This window comes from Phasianus colchicus, chromosome 10 (genome assembly GCF_987193195.1).
Source record: "Phasianus colchicus chromosome 10, bPhaCol1.hap1.1, whole genome shotgun sequence".
In the NCBI taxonomy this organism is placed as follows: Eukaryota; Metazoa; Chordata; class Aves; order Galliformes; family Phasianidae; genus Phasianus; species Phasianus colchicus.
The window spans coordinates 10,909,979-10,930,514 of NC_143445.1; the positions used below are offsets into that span (position 1 = coordinate 10,909,979).

The 20,536-nt window shown below is 39.4% G+C and overlaps 1 protein-coding gene and 1 long non-coding RNA gene across 11 annotated transcripts in view; one reads left to right on the forward strand and one right to left on the reverse strand.

The window, feature by feature from the left end:
- TRIP12 (thyroid hormone receptor interactor 12) overlaps positions 1-1,057 on the reverse strand; it is a 67,628-nt gene extending 66,571 nt beyond the window's left edge. For 8 of the 9 annotated variants that reach the window (XM_031596330.2, XM_031596329.2, XM_090147303.1 and 5 more), the window contains exon 1: positions 904-1,057. The gene's annotated coding sequence lies outside the window, so the exon portion shown is untranslated. Of the gene's footprint in view, positions 1-675; positions 816-903 lie in introns of those variants that run through there. The other variant, XM_031596324.2, reaches the window with a different exon arrangement.
- On the forward strand, positions 55-19,537 carry LOC149916603 (uncharacterized). Of its 2 annotated transcripts, none has more exons than XR_016469610.1 (4): positions 55-291; positions 1,955-2,113; positions 17,133-17,206; positions 18,381-19,537. It is a non-coding gene; the product is annotated as an uncharacterized LOC149916603 (long non-coding RNA). The 2 variants fall into 2 exon arrangements; XR_016469609.1 differs by lacking the exon at positions 55-291 and adding an exon at positions 822-899.
- Positions 19,538-20,536: the final 999 nt, after the last annotated feature.

Sequence of the window (20,536 nt, forward strand, 5' to 3'; positions counted from 1 at the left end):
CGGGCAGCACCGGGCCCGGAGCGAGCGGGCGGCCGCCGTCGGGGCGACCTCCGAGCGCGATGCGTTATGCAAGAGAACGGCGCGGCCGGGAGCTCGTATCGCGACCGAAAGCGACAAAAAACAGCGGCTCCGGAGCGCCGGCTGCGAAAATAATCCAGCGGGCAGGGCCGCAACTCGGCCCTACATCGCCTCCGTTCTCTCCCCACCTCCTTCCTCCTCCTCCCCCCAGAAAGGCTCTGAAATATGGACGACGGGCGATTATGGAGCATTTTTGCCAAGCCGAGCCGCGAGGTGGGGGGGAGGAGGGGGGAGGAGAGGAGTCGCTGTTTTTTTTCTTCTCTAAGATATTCGATAGCGCCTCCGGGAAAGGAAAAAATAAGAAAGAAAGAAAGAAAAAGAAAAACAAAGAAAAACACGGAAAGAGCCATCGGGGAACGGGGGCCAACGGCAGTGGGGGAGGGAGAGGCGGAAGGGCACGGCGCGGTGTCAACACTGACGCTGCCCTTTTGTATCGGCAGTGGCACCGGGCCGGGCCGCCCCCCCCGGCCCCCCCACGGCCCTCAGCCGCACCGCCGCCCCGGGCTGCGCCTTCACCCCCCCCCCCCCCCGCCCGGCGGCAACGAACGGCGGCCCGGCCCCGCAGCGCGATGGCCGCCCCGCCGGCCCCGCACCCACCTCGGGGCCCGGCCGCCCCCGCACGGCACAACGACGCCCCGGGCCGGAGCCCCGCGGAGGGCGGCGCGGTCGGGCAGACGCGGCGGAGGCCCGGAGAACGGGGGGCCCGGGAACCGGGAACTCGGAACGCCGAGGAGCCCCGGAACGCTCGAGCGGCCCCGGAACGCCGTGGCCCCGCGGCCCGCCTCCCCCAGCGCCCCGCCGAGGAAGCGGAGGGGCCACGGGTACCTAGTTTGTCCCGATGCGGCCTCCGCAGACGCTCCGTGCCTCCCCGCCGCCCGGCAGCAGCCGCCTCTCTTCCCTTCAATTATCAGCTGAAGCCGCAGCACCGAGCGGCATCCGCCTCCGCCGCCGAACCCCTTCCAGCGGCGCGGGGGGGAGCCCGGCGGACTACTTTCTCCCGGCGCCGGGGCCCCGCCGAGGCCCACGCAGCCCCCGGCCCGACGGGCGGCCCCCGCCCGGGCTGCCGCCCCCCACGCAGCCCCCGCGGCGGCCGTGCGCGCGCCCGGCTCCCTGCGCTCGGCGGGTTCGGCGGCCGCACAGCGGTATCCCTCCGCCGGGGTCGTCACCCCGGGGTCCGCGCCGGGACCTCCCCTCCGGCAGGGGGCGGGAGGGGCGAGAGAGGCCCGCGGGGCAGCGGCGCTCCGCGGGGGGCTCGAACGCTGGCCGGCCGCGGCGCCGGAGCCGGCTCTGCTCCTTTAAGAGGGGGCCGGGCCGGCGGTGACCCCGCGCGATGTCCGCCTCTTCCTGGTTGCTATAGTCACCGCCTTCCAGCGTCCCAAAATGGCGCCGTGCCGCCCGCGGAGGCGTCTGAGGCGCGGCGCTGCGTCTCGGCCCCGAGCGAGGAACGCCGGCGGCTGCCGTCACGCGGCGGGAGGTGCGGGCCGGGCCGCTCGCGTCGCGGCTTTGGATTCTCTCTGCTTTCCGTCCCCGGGCCGGGGGCCGTTCCCAGCTGCTGCCGCTGCTGTGGGGGCGGCGAGGGCCGCGCTGAGGGAACGGGCGCGGGGCGTCCCGAGGGAGGGAGCTGCCGCCTAACGGGGGGCGGTGAGAGGCGGGGTGGGGGGGCGCCGCTCCTGCCCGAGGATGTGAGGGGTGCGGGGGGGCTGGGTGAGCGCTGGGGGAAAAGTCCTGCGAGGGGTCGGTGAGTCGAGAAGGTGTGCGGGCACATCTGTGACTTGGTCATCCCGAAACAACGGGGTGTTGCAGGAAGGTGCGGTAAGCGATGGAAGTGAGCGGGCAAACCGCAAATCCTTAAGTAACGTCCCTGTGTTTCTCCTAGGGAAAGGCAAACTGAGCTGCACCTTCCGGGTAGCTGGATTTAAGAAAGAAAATAATCCAACAGCTCGCACTAGGAGAATAAATCTAAGTTGTCTGCCGGGGAATAGGAAGACTGAAAACAGCAAAATGATTTCCTTCCAGAGATGAGGAAACTTGTCAGGTTTGCAATCAAGAAATTAAAGGGAGTGGGAGGTGGCAAACTGAAATTAAGCTGCTGGACCAAATAATCTGTGGTCTTTGTTTTTTTTTATATGCTCCTTCTCTTGGTTTCTCTCATGCCAATTTTTTAAATTCACCAGCACCTGCAGATGTTTCAGAAAGGTGGACGAGGGAGGAGGGTAATTTCAATCTCCTCCAGAACTTGTTTGAGGTGGAAGTTCCGGAGTAACTCTAGGGATCTTTAAATTCCAAAATGAAGAGTGGTTATGGTGCTGCACAACAGCTGAGAAATGTGTTATGTTTCATGGCTGAAGTCTTGTCATGGGCCTCCCCCGTGGACCTGGTGGCAATCGTATCAGTGCTGTGATATTTGTAGAGCATTCATTGAGTGCTCTAGGCTATTTAATATACATTTTTGCACTCAGCTAATAATCCAAAGCTCCAGCCTTGGACATAGTTATATGAACACTGAATTTTCTACTTTGATTAGTCCCACTCTTCAAAGTCAATGTTTTCGAAATGGTGCATTGTTTTTTTTTCTGCAGAAAAAGTGTCCACAGCTGTATGGTGTATTTGTGTGAAGGCTTTTGTATTTTTGTGAGCACAGCCCTACTTGAAATTGGCTCCGCAGGCTTTATGTGAGCAGTAAATTCAGCTCTTCCACAACAAAGTTAGTAACTTATTGGGAATAGTTTACACAGCTACAGAGTGTAGAGATCAGTAGTCATGGGCAGGCGTTCCAGGTACCAGCTGACTAACAAGTTAAACTATACTGGAACAAAAAATCCTCTGCAAATACAGAAAGCCTTAGGAAAGTTTTAGAACAAAAAAATTCAGTTGAACAAAAGGCGGTCCTCTGGAAGAAGCCAGTGCATTGCAACAAGCTTTGTGTTCAGCTCCGTCAACACTGTTTTGTCCAGCTTTTTTCCCTCACTCCAGGGAATTGAATTTTTTTTTCCATTATGCACCCTGATATACAAGGGATGTTCTACAGACAGTTTTACTGAAGTCTGCTACTGCCTCATGATCAGTATAGCTGTATAATTGAAAATAAGTGAATTGAAATTGCTGCAAATAAAAATAAAGGATGTCTCTGAAACCAGAGGTAAATGTACATTAATGAGTTTGCTGAGCCTAAGCAGTGAAAACAGGAGGACAAAACAGGACAAAAAGCCCCTAGGCTCTGGTGCTGCAGAGGTGTGTGTCTTTGGCTGTAAACGTGTCAATTACTGCAAAAATAATTCAGAAAGCATTATTTTTCAATACTGCTATTCACAATAATGGAAAGGTGTGCTACTGCGTCTTTACTTGTCTTTAACTCGAATCTAGAGAATCTAGGACATGTGGAAAAAAGAAAACAAGGCCTGCTGCAGGCAAATTATATAGGAAGCAGACCGGAACAGTCTGAACTCTTTTTAATCAGTCAAATGCAGCAGTAGTTGGAAAACATTAGCAAGAAATATGCGTTTGTGTGGATGTATTTGTGCCCCAAATGTGCCCAGGAGGCCTTGGTACTAACTTCACCTTCTGCAACAAAAGACAGCTTCCATCCCAGATAAAAATTCAATTTCAATTAACACTTCAAATTTAGAGTCAATAACCAAAACTTTCTAAACAAAGGTATTGACTACTCTCTAGCAAGCATGCATTTCCACTGGGAAGCCAGGAGAAGAAGACTGCCAGATAGCTTCTGTTTAAGCTACTTGAAGGCGGATGCTGAAGGAGGAGCCTTATAATTCACTGCAAAAAAACTCTTCTCAAAATAGACTGTATAGAAGTGCAGGTCAATAAGTATTCATGGAATGCAGCTTAAATAGCTAGATTGCATAGAAAAAGATCTTTTAAACCAATAGTGAAAATATTTTAAATAGCTATTTTAAGGCTCTAATCATAACTTCACAAATGCAGAGAAACTATCCTACGCGTTCATTCACCATGGTCATTTAACAGATCCACTGCAGAAATAGAAAAATGAAGATTTCTGAAGTCCACATTGTTCTGTGCAGCCACATAATAGATCTTCACAGCATAAATGGGACTAGGTGCTCTTCAAAGGTAGTGTGGCTTTTTTTGCCTTGCTACTTAATACAGAACAACTGTTCCACTTAATCATTTCTCTAACAGGTAAAAAATGCTGTTATACAGATTAATTTGCAGGTTATTTTGAGGGGTGATGCCCTTTAGCTTAAATAGTACCATTGTATGTAGGTAGCAGTGTGTGTATGTATACATATGTGATTGGTTTTTTCTTTTTTCATTTCAGTAAATATTCTCTCTTGACAGTATTGTTTTGTTTTTTTCAGTTTCCACTTATGAAACAGTCTACTTCTTGGTCACTGCAGTATCTTTTCTGTGCATTTCTTCCCATTAGAAGTTTTATTCTACGTAAGAGGTCTTTTGAAAGCCTGATGCAAAGGCACTGTTATTTGCTTCGTCTTCTGGAAAATTGTGTGATTTTTAACTTTAAGATCATATTTGACTTCCGGTGCCAAAATCGCATCACTGACCTGATTGTCATTTGATCAATTATTATTTCAATGTCTGTCTTCCCACTGTCAGTTTCCAACTCAACCTTTTGGTTTATTGCAGAGATTATTCCTAAAGGAATGACCTTGCCATTAGAATTTTCAATTTCATTTTTCTCCCTCCAGCAGCCTTTTGAGTTTGTTATGGAGAGCTTGCTGCACATGTCAGGAAAAATGTACTACATAGGAAGCAGGTTTGGCCATAAAATCTCTGTATATACAAGAAATTCTGGTAAAGTTTATGGAAACAGTTTATGGAAACAGATAGTTCTTATTTTGTGTGAGCAGAATTTTTGTCTCGAGGCCACCATCAAGATGGCAACTTGTTTAACATATACCTTTCTAGCTACCTTTCATTGTGCATGTTCTTCAATCATTTTTGAAATGCCAAATCAATATTTGATATGCCCGTTATAATTTGGCAAGGTAGGTCACCAACAATGGACATTATCTGTTTGTACAAAGCGAGCAGTAAGCCATCTTGCTTTCAATGCTGAACATAAAATTACTCCAGGTAGCCACGTAAGTAACCTTTCAAAATAAAATTTCTTATAAATGGTCTTACAGTTGACAAGTACAGACTTTAAAAATTGCAAGAGAGGAATCCAGATGGTAGGGTAGTATAGAAAAGGTCAGTCACTCATTTAACAGGCTATAGAGACCAAAAAAATTCTTAATCTGCTTATAGGACAGGCTGATATCTGGAAAGATGAAGCTGGTAACAAAAGAAACATAATGAGAAAAGGATCTACTCAATGTGTAATTAATACTAGCATCTGTCACCATCTCACAAATGCTGAACTAATCAGAGGATTTTGTCATCTTAGTAAAATGTTTAGCAACTTAGTTGTAAAATAATGGAATCAGATGTATATAAAATTTGTGTTGTTTTGTGCAGTATTCTATACATGATCTGCTTCTATAGTTGGATAGCTGAATTTTATTGAATGTGTAACTGCAGAATTGTATGTATGGTCAGACATCACCAGCTAGACTCTGTAACAAATATATATGGGACATGTGGATGTGCAAATAGTGTAAGTATCACTAGGCAAGCAATTCTGATGACTGTTCTTGTTCTTTATCCATCATTGCTTCTTTTGTCTGTTGTTCATTTCTACATCTTAAGTTGGTTTCTGATTAAATCAATGTATTCTGAGCACAGTGTATTATTTTGAATACTGTGAGTAGCACACTGTTTTCTTAAAGTAACAATCTTGTATTTAATTGTTTTCTGGCATTTTTAGTGGTAAGTAAAAATTCTGAACCTACAACACTTAATCTCAAAAGCCATTTAGAACTGCTTTTCAATAAACGATGTTAATAAAGATTTGAAAAATAAAAATTGAAAAATAGCATCAATAACATTTCATATTGCTGTTCTACCTTAAGCTTGTTGGTAAGTCTTAAAGCTGACACTTGATGTATAATCTATTTGATTAACAGAAGATGTCACTTGAAGTGCTTAAGCAAAATGGATTGGTGGGGAAAAAAAAAAAAAAAAAAAAAATAAAACAGATGTTTGGTATAATATGAAATTAATTATAGATTAATTACTGTAGTAACTTGTTTTTCCCAAGATTAATCTGATCTTTAAGTAAAGATCTGTAAGAGCTGAACCTTTTTCAAAGTCTTTCAATTTTGTTTGCATTTCAATCTTGTAGGATGCTGTAACAGTTATTTCCTAGCCAGACCACTTCTACTCTCTTCCTTGACATTTAAAACTGAAGATTAGAGTTCTTAATGAACCAAAGCAAGTGCACAAATTTATCTTCAGGGGCATTTAAACAAAATAGTTATGTTATGAGTTATTTGTATAGAGGATGTAATTTGCATAAAATTATCAACTTCTTGACTTAAATTAGAGTAGTTTGAAGCACGGCTCCTTCATGTCAGGAGAAGGAAGCCATTTTGTGTCAGCTCAGGAAGTTCTCCATTCTGCTGATAAAGCATATTTCCAAAATAATTGAACACTTCCAATGGGTTCATACAGTGCTAAGGAATGATTACTTGGGGAATGTTTGTAAAACATAAAATACATTGAGAAATCTCCTTCCCATTTTCACTGTCTTTAATTCAGATATCTAAATAAACAGTACAACATCTAAATAAACATATCTAAATAAACAGCTTGAAAAATGGAAACTGTTCCTTTGGGGAAGTCATAGTTTGTTGGGAAAACACAGATATTGCTACTGGATGTTTTTGTCCAAAACTAAAATGATTTAGTTATGATTAGCAGTGTTGTTGGCTATTGATTTAGCTATGTTGTGACGTATTGTAGTTTGTTGTAGTTTGGATGCCTGTTATTAATATACTTCTTCCATAAAGTGCCATTTCTGTCTGTACACAGTTGTTTGATCTTATCCATACCATTCGGAGAAAGGTTTGGGGATTCTTTAGTCATGCTGCAATATTAAAGGCTTAATGCAGCATAAGAATGCAACTGATACAGGAAAATTGGGACTGAAATCCAGTTTGTGATATGTTGCAGTTTAGGGCTTCCCTTACTGGTGCATCAAGGATTTTCTGCAGAGGCATTATATGCAGTGGTGCAAGTATTTTTCTTCCCAAACTACTTGCACAGATGTTACTGAATGCCAGCCTTGTGAGAAATTAATCTATGAATTTGAAATTAGTGATACCACCTTAAGTTGAGCCAGGGTAAATTTAGGTTGGATATCAGGAAAAACTTCTTTACAGAAGGGTTGTTAAGCACTGGAATAGGCTCCCGAGGGACGTGATTGAGTCACCATCTCTGGATGTGTTTAAAAACCATTTGGATGTGGTGCTCAGAGACACGATTTAGCAGAGGGTTGTTAGTTAGGGTAGTATGGTTAGATTGTGGTTGGACTTGATGATCTTTAAGGTCTTTTCCAGCCTGAGCAATTCTATGGTTCTATGATTGTTACGAAGTCCCAAACTGAAATTCCCACATAACAAATATTTGTCTCTGAGACTACAAGAATTCAGTACCATCATAAAGCTTATAAAGATTTGGTTTTGAATAGTTCAAATATTGTATTTGAAGATGTGTTGGGATATTTTCTATCAACTCCAATTAAGGTATTTTTAGTTTGTTTTCTCATCATTATTTGCTATTAATTTGAGTTTCTGTGTTACAGGAAGGCCTATAGGTGACCTTTTTGTGTAGTCTAGGTTAGTTTTCGTCAACTTGTAACTGGTCTTTATTATGCAGACAGCAATACCACACTGAATTGCAATGATGAAGCTACCATTTTAAAGTTTCATCTGTGGCTTTCTTCAAAGGTATCGTGCTCAGTATTGTTCTACATATAGGATTGTTTTTCAGGTAATGAAGGTGTTATTTTGTCCATGTCAGCATGTGACAGTATCTTCTGCTTAAGTAAATGCTAATGTGTTGCTCACGTCTGCTGTTTACTCCCTCATTATTGTCAGTGACTTTTCCGTCTAATTCTTCAGTTGCCTTACTTTGGGTAGAGCATCCAGCATCTCTGTTGGCTCTCTGTTTTAGGAAACTTGAGGAATAATTCTACTTTTGTATTACTGAAATTAACTTTGTGGTCTTTGGTTTTGTTTCCTCTCTTCCTTCTTCAATTTAGGAAAGTAATTATTTGTTCTTTTCTGTTGCTTTTATTAACCAAGAGCTTTTTTCCTTATTTTGTTTCCTGTATACACTGGGGCATTCATCATGAAGAAGTATCAGATATGTTTACTTGACTACGTGCATTGTGTATTTTTATTTTTATTTATTTCTTCTTCTTTTTTTTTTTTTTTTTTTTTTTTTAAAGCATCATTCAGTAATGTGTGTAAGGGAAGAAAGAAAGAAGAGCAGTAGGCAAAGCTAGGACAGAATCAGGATTTTATCTCTGTGTGCTATGCTGTGCAAGATTGCTTCTAAATATGCACCAGTGTGACTTGTTTTTGAACAAACTTGCTGAGGTTGATCTAAACTGCACTATGGAGACTTGCAAAGAATTACCTGACTTTTGATTGGACGTAACTAAATCAATGTATGTTTGTCCTGATTTTATCAGTATTCCATATCATAACATCATGCTACAGGCTGTTGGGTGCAGAGACACAGTGCACTGCAGAGCTGTGCTTCTTGTTTATCTCTAGCAGTCTCACGTGAGTCCTGACTCTCCAAGAGGAAGATACTCTGGGATGTACTGCATTTCCCAGGAGCCTCCACATGATTTCCGATTCCGGGGGATGGGGAAGAGCTGTCTTTTCTGAGGGGTGAGCGGTGGAGGGCCTGTTGATAAAGGCTCGGGCTGACTCTCTCATCCTGTTTTATTTTTGGTTCATTTTAATTTAGTACTCGTAATTATTCTGTATTATCTCACATTCCTTTTAATAAATTAGTTTCTCCTATCTGAAATGGGCTTTTCCCTCTTTCTTCCCACCCCTTTTTCCCGAGGGTAGAGAGGGATGTTGTGTGATTAACTCTTCAAATGACGACGCTATTTTGGTGCCCACCGTGTCACCCAGATGTCCTATATGGGACCCAGTGTCACTCAGATATCCACACGGGGCAACAAAAAAGTGCCATGTAAATAACTCTTCAAACCACAACAGCGTTAAACTGAAATTAGCCTTAGTTAAACCAAAGTAGAAGTGCCTGCAGCTTTTGGATGGGCTGCATTAAATTAGGTTAAAATTGTGCAGGGGGTGTAAATATCATTTGTTGGATAAAATTTAAATTAGAGAAATTAACTGGAGAAATGTGGTAACAAAAAGAAAGAGCATTAGAAGTCAGGGTGCAGTGAAATGATGAAAGTCTTTTGTAGAAAAGGCAAAATAATATCACAGAAGCAAAAACCCAGGATTGTGTCTGAAGCTAGAGTTCTAAATAGCATAATACGATGATAGTGAACAATAGAGTGAAAGCAATGACAGATGGAGACTGCAGACAAGAGAAGCTATGTAGCTGGGAATTATCAAAAGAGCAAGCAGATAGTTGATAGGAAATGCAGTGCACATTTCTAATATACATATACATCAAATTATCACAGCCACTGATAAAAGGATAGTTGTCAGCATGAGTTAAGTTAGTGCTAAAGCAGAGCTGTGCAGTAATTCCTATGTAATTTACAATGATTCCAAAACCTACAGGTAATAATTAATTTCATGTTTAAAAAAAAAAATTAGGATTGGACAAATCCAGTGTTTGAATAAGCATAGAAAGAAACAGAACTTTTCAGAAAGGATGCTACCTTTAGTACTGGGTTTTAACCGAGAAAATGGACGTATTTGTCACCACAGCTGTTTCTGGAAAACTAGAGACATGGATGGTATTCAGGTAGATCAGAATGCCTGTACAATGTGATGGATTCTTCAGCACTCCTGTTCTTTCACCTGATGTCATTAAAGATGTAAACAGATAATAAGGGAACTTCAAAAAACATGAGTGTATATCAACTCTAAAGATGTGATGGGATTTCTGGGGCCAACGCAGTAGTTGTTTCTCAGAACTTAGAGTGAGAGATGTCTGTGTTGAAAGTGAGCTGGCCATATAATAGTATAGGAAAGCAGTTTTCAAAAGATAGTATGTTAGATTGGTTGCAGACAGGTACAAATGAGGATGATAAGAAGTACTCACAAAGGGAGTGATGAGATTGATGAACTAAGACTCCATCTGTAATAAAAAAGGTTGCCAGTTACGCACACAGGTTCTGCTAAAGGACATGCAGATTCCCTAGAAAAGGACTTTCAATTGTAATGTTGCTGTACTGCAGGACTTCTATACACAAAGCAGGAAGTCCAACTGTTCCATTATTTGGCTCTTTACTCTGATGGAAAAGAAAAAAGAAAAAAAAAAAAAAGGGAGGGGGATAGAGGGAGGAAGGGAGAGACAGAAATTAAAAGCATAGTCTAGACCAGAAATTGTAACAAAGAGACCTTGAAAATGCAGTAAGAAGGAGGATACTGAAAAAAACTGCTTCGAAAGAAATCTGTCAATATCTTAACCATCTAGAAAGGAATGTTATGTCTCGCACTTAGCTAGCATCCTTTGTTCTGTTAAATAGTGGAATAATCTCTTCGTGGTGATGTTATCTAGGTCTGCCTGTTTAATCATGTTAATAAATGGCAAGTATCATGCTCATAATTGCAGGCTCTGATCCTCAGGAGTCATTCTTAATTCTCCCTGTTAGCATTGCTTTCCTCCAAGCACATACCCCCCTCCCTTCTGCATCGCGTCATTGTCCTGCTCTTGTATTGTTCCCTCTGATCTTTATACACAGGTCTGCATGAAGGAAGAAATTAGCCAGCCTTCAAAGCACCTGTGCTGTAAACATCTGTATTTTGCTTTCTTTTTTCTCCTGCAAGTTCTGGGAAAATACTTGAGAAAAGATATTGATCAAGGTGTAAATGAGATATGTAACTGAGAGGAAGGGAACAGACTGTGTCAAGGCAGCAGATTACTTGCTCAGACTCAACTAATTCTGCATTCCATGAACAAAAATACCATTTTTTTTTTCACTAAACTTTTAAATTCTTGCTTCGTTCTGTATTTTACTGCAATGTATTTTGGATGCTTGAAATGGAAGCCTTTGTCAAACACGTGCAAGCACACTCCTAATTCCTTTGCCGAAGTGCCTTGATATTTTTGAATCGATGAGCAAAGTTGAGGGAAAGTAACATCTTCATAGTTGATTTATGTGAAATTTTGGAATTGTGACACTTCTCTCCATCCACTCAATATACTTGTTAGTAGCAACTCCCAACGCTGTTTGTTTTTACACCAGGAAAGTTCTTTTGTTGTTGTTTGTTTGTTTTTGCCACATGGCATTATATTTAAGATTGTACTCTACTGGAGTTGCTGCTTTATTTTGTTTGCCAACTCAGTTGTTCTTATCTTTTCTTGCTCTTAACAATAATGTATTTTTCCCCTCCATAACCAAGCAGAAAAAAGGAAGGGAAGTGCATGGACTCGCATCACCTCTAACCATTACATTACTTAACTACTATAATCTGAAAAAATATCTACATTGGTAAAAGGACAGTGAGAAGACAGTAATGATGATGCATCACTGAAATGCTGTTAATAAATACTTGCACGAATGAAGTAGGAAATACAAGAGTTCTCAGAAGGGCCAAGGAACTATGTATATTTAATGGTGAATCTATTCTGAAATAATCTAATATTTACTTGATACAGAATTTTGATGGCATTATCATTGACTTGAAATCATACCAAGTATTTGTAGAGTGCTAATGAATTAAGAACTATTGTGATACTGAGAAGAATCCATACTTTCAAGTACAAGCAGTTCACAATTCCATTCTGATGTTCTGAGGAAGTTTGCTCTTTTTTTTTTTTTTTTTTGGTAGCACAGTATATCAGGCTTAGTTTGTTTGTTGTTGTTTTTTTTTTTTTTTTTGCTAATGAGTGTTTGTGAGAAGGAAACTACTGTCCTGTGCAGTTGTGATCCTATCAGTGTAGATAACAAAAGAGAACAAAACAGTAATTTGTATGACTTCCTGCACTATAGCAAATGCAGGGGTTTTTTTAAATAGCAATTGTCAAACAAAACACAGGTGTCATAAGCCATACTTTAAATTTTCAAAATGAATAACAATTTGCCAGAAGGGCAGCTAAAAGCATCTGATTTCATAGACATAACAGGTGGCAGTGGATACCTATTTGATTTCATACTGTGCGTGCATGAAATGTGGAATGGCATGCATGCATGGGCTTAGTTTAATCTCAGTTTGCCAAATGCTTGTAGTGTCATACACAGGTGTTCACTTTTTGTACTTCTTCATAGAAATTACATTCAATGTTCCAGTGTAAGCTTGGATTTACTCTATATATTTTGATAAACTGAAGAATTTTATTACATGTGAATTGCAATAAATGTGAATATCAAGAAGAAATAATGATTAACTGTAAAGGTGGTCACTCAATCCACACAAACCAGTCTTCTCTTAAATTGCTGCTAGCTTACAAGAACTGCTTATGCAAATATTAAAATCCATATTTATGTGTGCTGCTTTATGAGTTACTATCTGAAACTTTAGAGTACTGAAAATTTTTAATAGAAACCTGTTGTAAATGGCAGAAGACACAAATACATGCAATGAGAGTTATTAACACTGTTGAATTAGTGAGAATACAAGTGGGACATTGAGAGTGGTCATTGAGAAGGTGAAAGAATTGTTAAGAAGTGGCCGTATGGCACTGATAAAAACTTGCCTGCTCACCAGCCTAGGACAGCAGGAGACTCTCTGGCGGACATGCTGGGTCTTTGTGTAGTTAGTTGGTCTTGCTGGTAAGATTGTTTAACTTAATCTGTTTTATCTCCATCAGTATTTTCACTGCAGTATCCATTGGGAAAAGTAGAGTTAAGTAATACTGTATTCACTTCATAATTCCCTTCTACTCATCTCACACAGAATTATTTTTTATGAGAGCATCTTACAAGGCTCACCAGTTTGTCCACTGAAACAACCCCAGGTTGTTTAACTGTAATAGCAGCATAGCTAAGGCGTATCTAGAGCCACAATGTTAAGGAGTCTTCTATTATTGCAGTTTTCACTGATAAATGAACAAATGATGCCATCAGACACAAGCATTAGTCACTTTCACAATAATACTGGTGAGTTGTATGATGTGTAGCTCGTAGCTTACTGCAAACAGCTTTTTTTTCCTTTTGCTTTATTTAAAGTATGTAGATAAATATTATGAACAGATAAGCAATTTAAAGATTTTAGCAGTAACTATGGAGCATTTGGTCTATTATTAAGCTATTCATTTTTACAACCTTAAAAGCCCATATATAAAATTAAGCTTTTTCTCTGTTGTGGCTCAGATAGTCCATCTTTTTATAGCAGTGAATGATTATGACTGCTTTTCAGTTCTGATATTGTTATAAGCAGCTCAAGATCTCCAAAATAAGGCAGACTTAAGCATCTGTTGAGAGTTTTGTTTGGGTTTTGTTGCATTGTTTTTAAATCACTCTTACCAGGAAGCTGGAAATACCTGTTCTTCCTGATGAACAATGAACTCCCTATGGATTCTTCTTTTTACACTCTAGGTCAAGCTGAATGCAGTGAGGTAATGATGTGTAGTAGGCCAGGTCATCAGCCTCCTCGGGCTCTTCTCCACATTCTTAAATTTACATAGGACTCAAATAAACAGCTGAGCATTTACATTATATCCATGCATATTGTAGAAGCATTGTCAAGCACAAGTTTGGGTTTTCAGATAAATGCCTTCGGGTGATCACAGTTCCCACAAAGCTCCATGCAACATGATAGCAAAATTTCAATTCAGAACACTTTTCATCTGCTATAGAAACCAAAAAGGACCTCAAAACTTCTTTTGCTGTTTGCACAGCAGTTTTGTTCTGTCCTTATTCTCATGTGTTCCACAAATACACATGGAAGTAGCCTTATATGCCAGTTCTCTTTACACTGCTAGAGATAAAAAGAGCTTTTGGAAATACAGTACAGCAGTTCACTGTTGTATTATCTCTGCAGTGATTTACAAAAGTACTGGTTCCAAAGCCTTCCCAGATAGCAGGATCATCAGTGAAACAATAACAAGCAGCTTATCATCTCTTTATGCATTCAGTTCTTTTGCTACCGCTAGTGTATTGTTATATTATTTTAGCAAAGTGGTAATCTATACTCCATGTACATTACAGAAACATTTAAAATGTTTCAGTGTTTTTAATTTCTTCTTTGGATATTAAATTTTAAATGCAGATTGGTTAAATGCTTTTTTTCCCCCATCGGAGGTAAATGTTTCATTGCAAAAGAACAAAGGCTGTATGTGTCATTTTAAAATAGGATGAACTTAGGCAACTGAGTAGGATGTTTGTTCTTTTATTCACATAATAAGGGTTATTTTACAGAATACTGAGGATGTCTGAGTGTTAATTGGTGTTATTTTGTATCTGTGGTATTAGAAAGATGATTTAGTAATTTTGATTACCACCTATAATGATATCTCCAAGAAACATCAAAATGACGAATGTTAGCTGGCTATATTTGATACTCAAAAATACATGTTAAGTTGTTACTGAATATGAGATGTCAACAGAATGCATGCGTGACTTGAAAAATATAGAAGTGATTCACGTGGGCCTGCCTTGGCAGACTCTAGAATCTGAGCTTGAATTTGAAAAATGGTAATGAAAGTGAATTTGCTCTTTGGGACTTACAAATAATTATTCTCAACTTAAACATTTACATATCAATAGTGGAGAAATCTGAAGTACAATTTCATGTTGATGCACGTAGACTTCTGTCACTGAGTCAAAGATTTGCAATAATAAATTTTACACAGTCAGTAAACAAGAGTAGTCCTTTGTGGCTTATTGACAGTGAAGTCAAGGCTGCTTTTACTTTTCTACACGCAAGTAGAAAAAATAGAATCTATAGAGTATCTGTATACATGTATGTGTGTGTATATGTGTATGTATATACACACGTGCCTGTTTTCAAATGTGCACATCGCTGATATTCTCATTTACCAGTTTATTGCTCAAGAATCTGTGTATAGCAGTACAAAATCCTGACTTTACTCAAGCAAATGGAAGAACATAAAACATTTATACAAAAAAAACATAAAATCTTGTAAGATTACAAGATTTTTATCATTAGTTTTAACCTTGCCAGAACAGCAACTGATCTGACTTCAGGGTTGTGGTGTGATCTTCTCTAACAGCTGGTGTGAAGTCAGAGAGATGACTTTCCCATAGACCCAACTGTGTCTGCAGCAAAACAAAAGTGGGCATTAAAAGCTGACACACTGTTCAAGCATGTCTGTAATGTTGGGAAATAGTAACTTGGGAAAGTTACTATTATCCAGCCTCTTGTTCTTTGCTGTTTTATAGTCACATAATTTGCTAGTAATACAACTGAGACAAAAGGTTAATATGCTTGGTAAAGAAAATTAAAGAACCTTTGCTATCTTTTCTTTTTCTAACTCTCAGAATGTCAGTTAAATGAGTACCTACAGCGAGCTTTCCACTAAGTTTTCAGACTGTGTAAGTGCTGAGGTTTGAATTGTTCTTTTAATTTAAATTCTAACAAAATGTTCAAACAATTCTTTAAATTCTGATGCTTTCACTTTTGAATGCTTGAGCAGCTGGATGGGTGTTTCTAAGTAGCCACCTGATATAATGTCTGATCAATTGCATTTCTGCCCCTAAAATGAAAATACAGGTTCTTCATTGCTTTGTTACTAAGAAGTCATTAAAACGTTCTAATTTCTACAATTTGCATATGGGGACTGGAAACATTTTCTTTGTAGATAAAAACATTTCACACTTGTCTAGATAAATTATTTGATGTTTCTTTTCCTTTAAAGTGTGTTGTAAGGCCATTCATATTGTAGCTGTGTTCTGATCCCTTGTGATAGCTTTGTTTTGAGAATGCAATTATAGTTACATAACTGGAACTTGAATCCTAGCAATGCATTTATCTCAAGGTAGTTGGTACTCAATTATTCTTTTTTTTTCTTTTACTTCCCCAATCGTTGGTAGTTTTCAGGTCATAGAAAACCTCCTGCGAATAAACTTTGTGAGTCAAAACCTGAAGAAATTAAAGAATCTCAGGAGACATTTTGGGGTCATTCATCTTTTCATAGTAAGACAAGAAAAATAATTAGAAATTTGCTGTGGCATATTATGGTATAATCTAGCAATAACAATCTGTAATAACTTTAATGAAAGATATGATTGCTTTGGCTAACTTGCTTTTGTATCTTAATTCATTAATGTAAATTAATGGATAAATACTAGAAAAACAGAAAGGCTTAACAGTAACTTTAAATATAGAATAAATCCCAGTAATATTGATTGTTTCATTATAGAACAAATGACAGTGGCATTAGCTACAAAAATAGGCCAGGAAGTAATGTTTTTATTGCTAATAACTAGGTAGCTTTGTATAATGCAAACACACTTATTTATATGGCCATATATACATTGTGATATACCTGAATTGCCAATCAGTTTTACCATGAGTAACTCCAGTGCAGCAAGTGTTGGATGAGTTGAGGAATTTACAGCAGATACAGTAAGGCAGTGGGGACACCACTAAATAAGCCTCAAAAAGTAAACTTTTAGAGCTATTTTCCAAAGCGTGGAAAACAGATAAAGAAACAGCTGAAAAGTCTAGTTGTAGATACATCTATAAAGCAAGATAAATTCAGCTATTTTAAGTAGCTAAAACAGGCCATATTCTAGAAGTAAATAATTTTGGAAAAAACTCAGTGAGCAGCAAATACTGCTGTGGTAGCCCTCTTAATCTTCAACAAAAGAAGATGAGTATTAGCAGCACTGGTATCATTGTCATTCCTAGTATGCAAGATTTGAATCATTCTCACCTATCAGCTTGCATGAAATCAGCCAGGCAATTTTAAATGGACTGCATAGATCATTTTTGTATTTACATACAGAATTTGAGCAAAATAACAAACTATGTAGAGATCAGATGCTTGGAAAAAAACAATAAAGCAAATGAGAACCAACAGCAAATTATTTGTGCTTGCAGTGCGATACAGCAACAGATGAGAAATCTTGAACAGTACTGGACAGTCTGCTCGAAAGATGTGAAACAACAGTAAGGTGACAAATTCTTTCTACATCGTTTCCTTAGGAATATTTTGGAAAAAAATTCTAGGAAGCTCTTTCATATGAGTATGTTTATATGTGTATATATATAAAAATAAGCTTGATTTTTGTAGCCAGTCTTAACAAATATCTTGGAAGGAATATTACTGCATCAAAATTTAATGCAATTTCTACAGACATTATGGTTTCAAATTCCAGAATTCTGTTTCTCTTTTTATAACAGATGTTAAAAAAAGAAGAAAAAAAAAAAATTAGATACAAGAGAACCATTTCATTGTAAATAAAATAGTAATTCTGCTTTAATTTATATTTCTAACTACAATTTTGATTACTAGATCTCAATATGGAAAAAGTATGTAAAACAATCCTGTTTTCTTATGAACAAGTGTTTCAAAATCACATTGATAAAATAGATAGATGATCTAAAGAAACAGTGTTGAATTCATAAGGACAAGTTCCAAGCTGGACGCTAAAGCAGAAGTATGCATAAATCAGCTGTATGCATACAGCACAGGGAATAGCACATTAAGTAACAGTTTGGTAGAAAAAAGTTTGATGTTGTACTGGATCTCAATGTGAATGAGTCAAAAAATGTCATGTCACTGTGGAAGATAATCATCTTCAATTTAATTTTATTGGTTTAACAGTCCCTGATAAGAAGCAGAAGTGGAGGGACTCTTAATTTCAGAGCCATCATTATTTTCCCCAAAGCATACAGCTGAAGGTTTACTGACCTCCTCCTCCATAAATAGCATGGTGTTTATGTAAATACATACATATGTATGAGGACAAAATGGATCTGGGCAAGTTTCAGTTCTGCTTTACTGCTGCTTTAATGTTCCTCAGCTGAGAAGAGTTGGCTCTGTGTGCAGGTTTTGGGTTGCTTTTTTTTTTTTTTTTTTTTTTTAAACTAGAGCCTAATTTTCATGTGCAGGCTGTAGTCACTGCTAACTCTGAAAAATGTATTGAAATATACTGAGAAATTTATTGAACATTAATCATTGATAATTAGGTACATGTTCTTTTCTCCAGAGAACATCCAGAGAAACTGAGTTGATTTTGTTAATGTTGGTGTGAGAAATGTGAGATTTTCAGGGAAGAAATTGTGTGCTTTTACAAATCTGTTGTCTCTTGGGACTTTTCTTAATAACAATTCAAATTGCTGTAGCGTTTGGTGCCAAACTTCTGGAACATGTCCTCAATCTGTGCCGAGGTAAATACGGCTTCCTGGAATGGCTTCCTGTCCCCTTGCTATTGGACATTATTTCCTCTCTGGAACTTGAAGATATTGCCGGGGTCTCTCAAGTTTCATGTAGATTTGAAATAGTAAAAAAAAATAAAGTAAAGTAAAATTTAAAAAAGATCCAAATAATACCATTGTGTCCATTGTAACCCGTGGTTGAGTGTTATGTGCTACTTCCAGGATTAAGTATTTGAAATGTAAGACCTATGCTTTGCATTACGATTTGTATTACTGTGATGTCTATAAACTTGAACCACAGAGCAGGATCCCCTTTGGTAGACTCATTAACAAACAAGAAAACATTGCTGTTCCTAGAAAGCTTACATTTTAAGTGTTTGGCAAAAGACTTAAAACTATGAATAAATACAGGAGCACAAGGAAAGAGAGGTTTTTGGAGGGAGTTGCTGTTTGGTTTGTTTGTTTTCTAAGATTTTTGTACACCTTGCAGCAAGAAGCTTGAAGTGCAGGAGGAGAAAGAGATGGTCCTGAGCTTGCTTGCTTGCAACCTCTTCTCAAATATCAGGAAAGTATGGGAAATAGTGTGAACGTACTAAATTGAATTTGAACAGTAAACAATAGAAGTTGCCACACTGGCTGAATGAAGCTGAAGGGAGCCTCTCAGTGCTGAATGAGGGGGAGCAAATAGGGGAAGAGTAGCCTGGAAGTCCCGCAAGACTGAGGACTGATCTGTTGGTGCAAAAAAAGGAGACTGTAGAATAACTGAGGTTGGGTTGGAAGGGGTTCTTAGAGGTTGTCAATTCCAACTTCTTGTTCAGTGCAGCAACAGGTGATTGGAAAGAAGGGAAGATCATTCAGAGCTGTGATCTAGGAAGATTATTCTGGTACCTCTGAATATCTTGAAATTGCATTTGCTATCCCAGTCAAAGGTAGAGAAGGCTGCTGCAGTAACCACGGTAGGAGGGGGAGAAGGGGGTTTAGCTTATGAAATATAGGAAGATAAGCACATTAAAGAGAAAAATAACTTGATTCTTATCCCCAGGGGTGCTGTAGAAACCTAGAATGAAGCCTGTCAAGTTACGGGTTTTACAGTTACTGAAAACATAAGTAATGGCAAGGCCTAAGGAGAAAGATAAAAACAGGTTTAGTCATCTTGAAGCTCATACAACAGCTAGATACTCTTGCAGAGGCTTCAGAGTGACAGATTAACCTTTTAGCTTGTTGAACAGGTCATGCCTCTGGTACAGAGTACATCTCCAAACTGTATCAGAGTGAAATTACTTACAGGCTGTGTATTGTTTCAAAGCTGTGTGGCCCAATATTTCAAGAAAAGTTCTGTGGAAGATTGCTGACAGTTGAAAAGGAAATGGCTGTACCTGTGTGTTCTTATGGTGTCACTGCAAATGCATTACAGCTGCCTTTGTGACTGAGATCAAGTAAGCACAAGAAACAAAAGATGGTGTAAAGACAGCACAGGAGAAAATGCCAAGAGAGTAAAATAGTGCATGTTGTAAATGTAGATGTGATGGGCAGCTGGAAGTCGATAAGCTTGCTGAGTTCAGGCCTTTAAATCAATTTGGAGATTAAAAAAAGTTGATACTGTGACTGGAAAACAACCAGCAGAGGATGAGAAGTGATTAAAGGAGAGGAAGAGAATGGACAGAAGGGATGTCAGGAAATGTCTTAGTATATATCTGTCATTTCTGGAGCATGGATGGAGTAGGATTAGGTACTGAGGAGGCAGTGAACTTTTTGGTAGCTTAACAGGTGTATGGGATAGTCTGGAACTTAGAAAGTAAGTCCTAGAAGGTGTTAACTTGGATATTAACAAAGATTCTGGCACAAAGAAATAACCTATTGCATAACCTAGTAATGCTATGCTCTCATTCCCTCATTTCAGAAGTATTTTTAAGAAATTGAAAGTTTGCCACAATGCTATGGTTTTTAATTTCAGATTAATTTATGTGTAGGCTGGAGTGCTGCTCTAAGTGGAATTATAAAATCACGTATTCAGATTTTCCAGAGGGGAAAAGTAGTATGTCAAAGTTACAATAATATTTTAGCATGGAGGCATTGATTTTATTTATTTATTTATACTTTTTGGTTTGGTTTAGTTTGGTTTC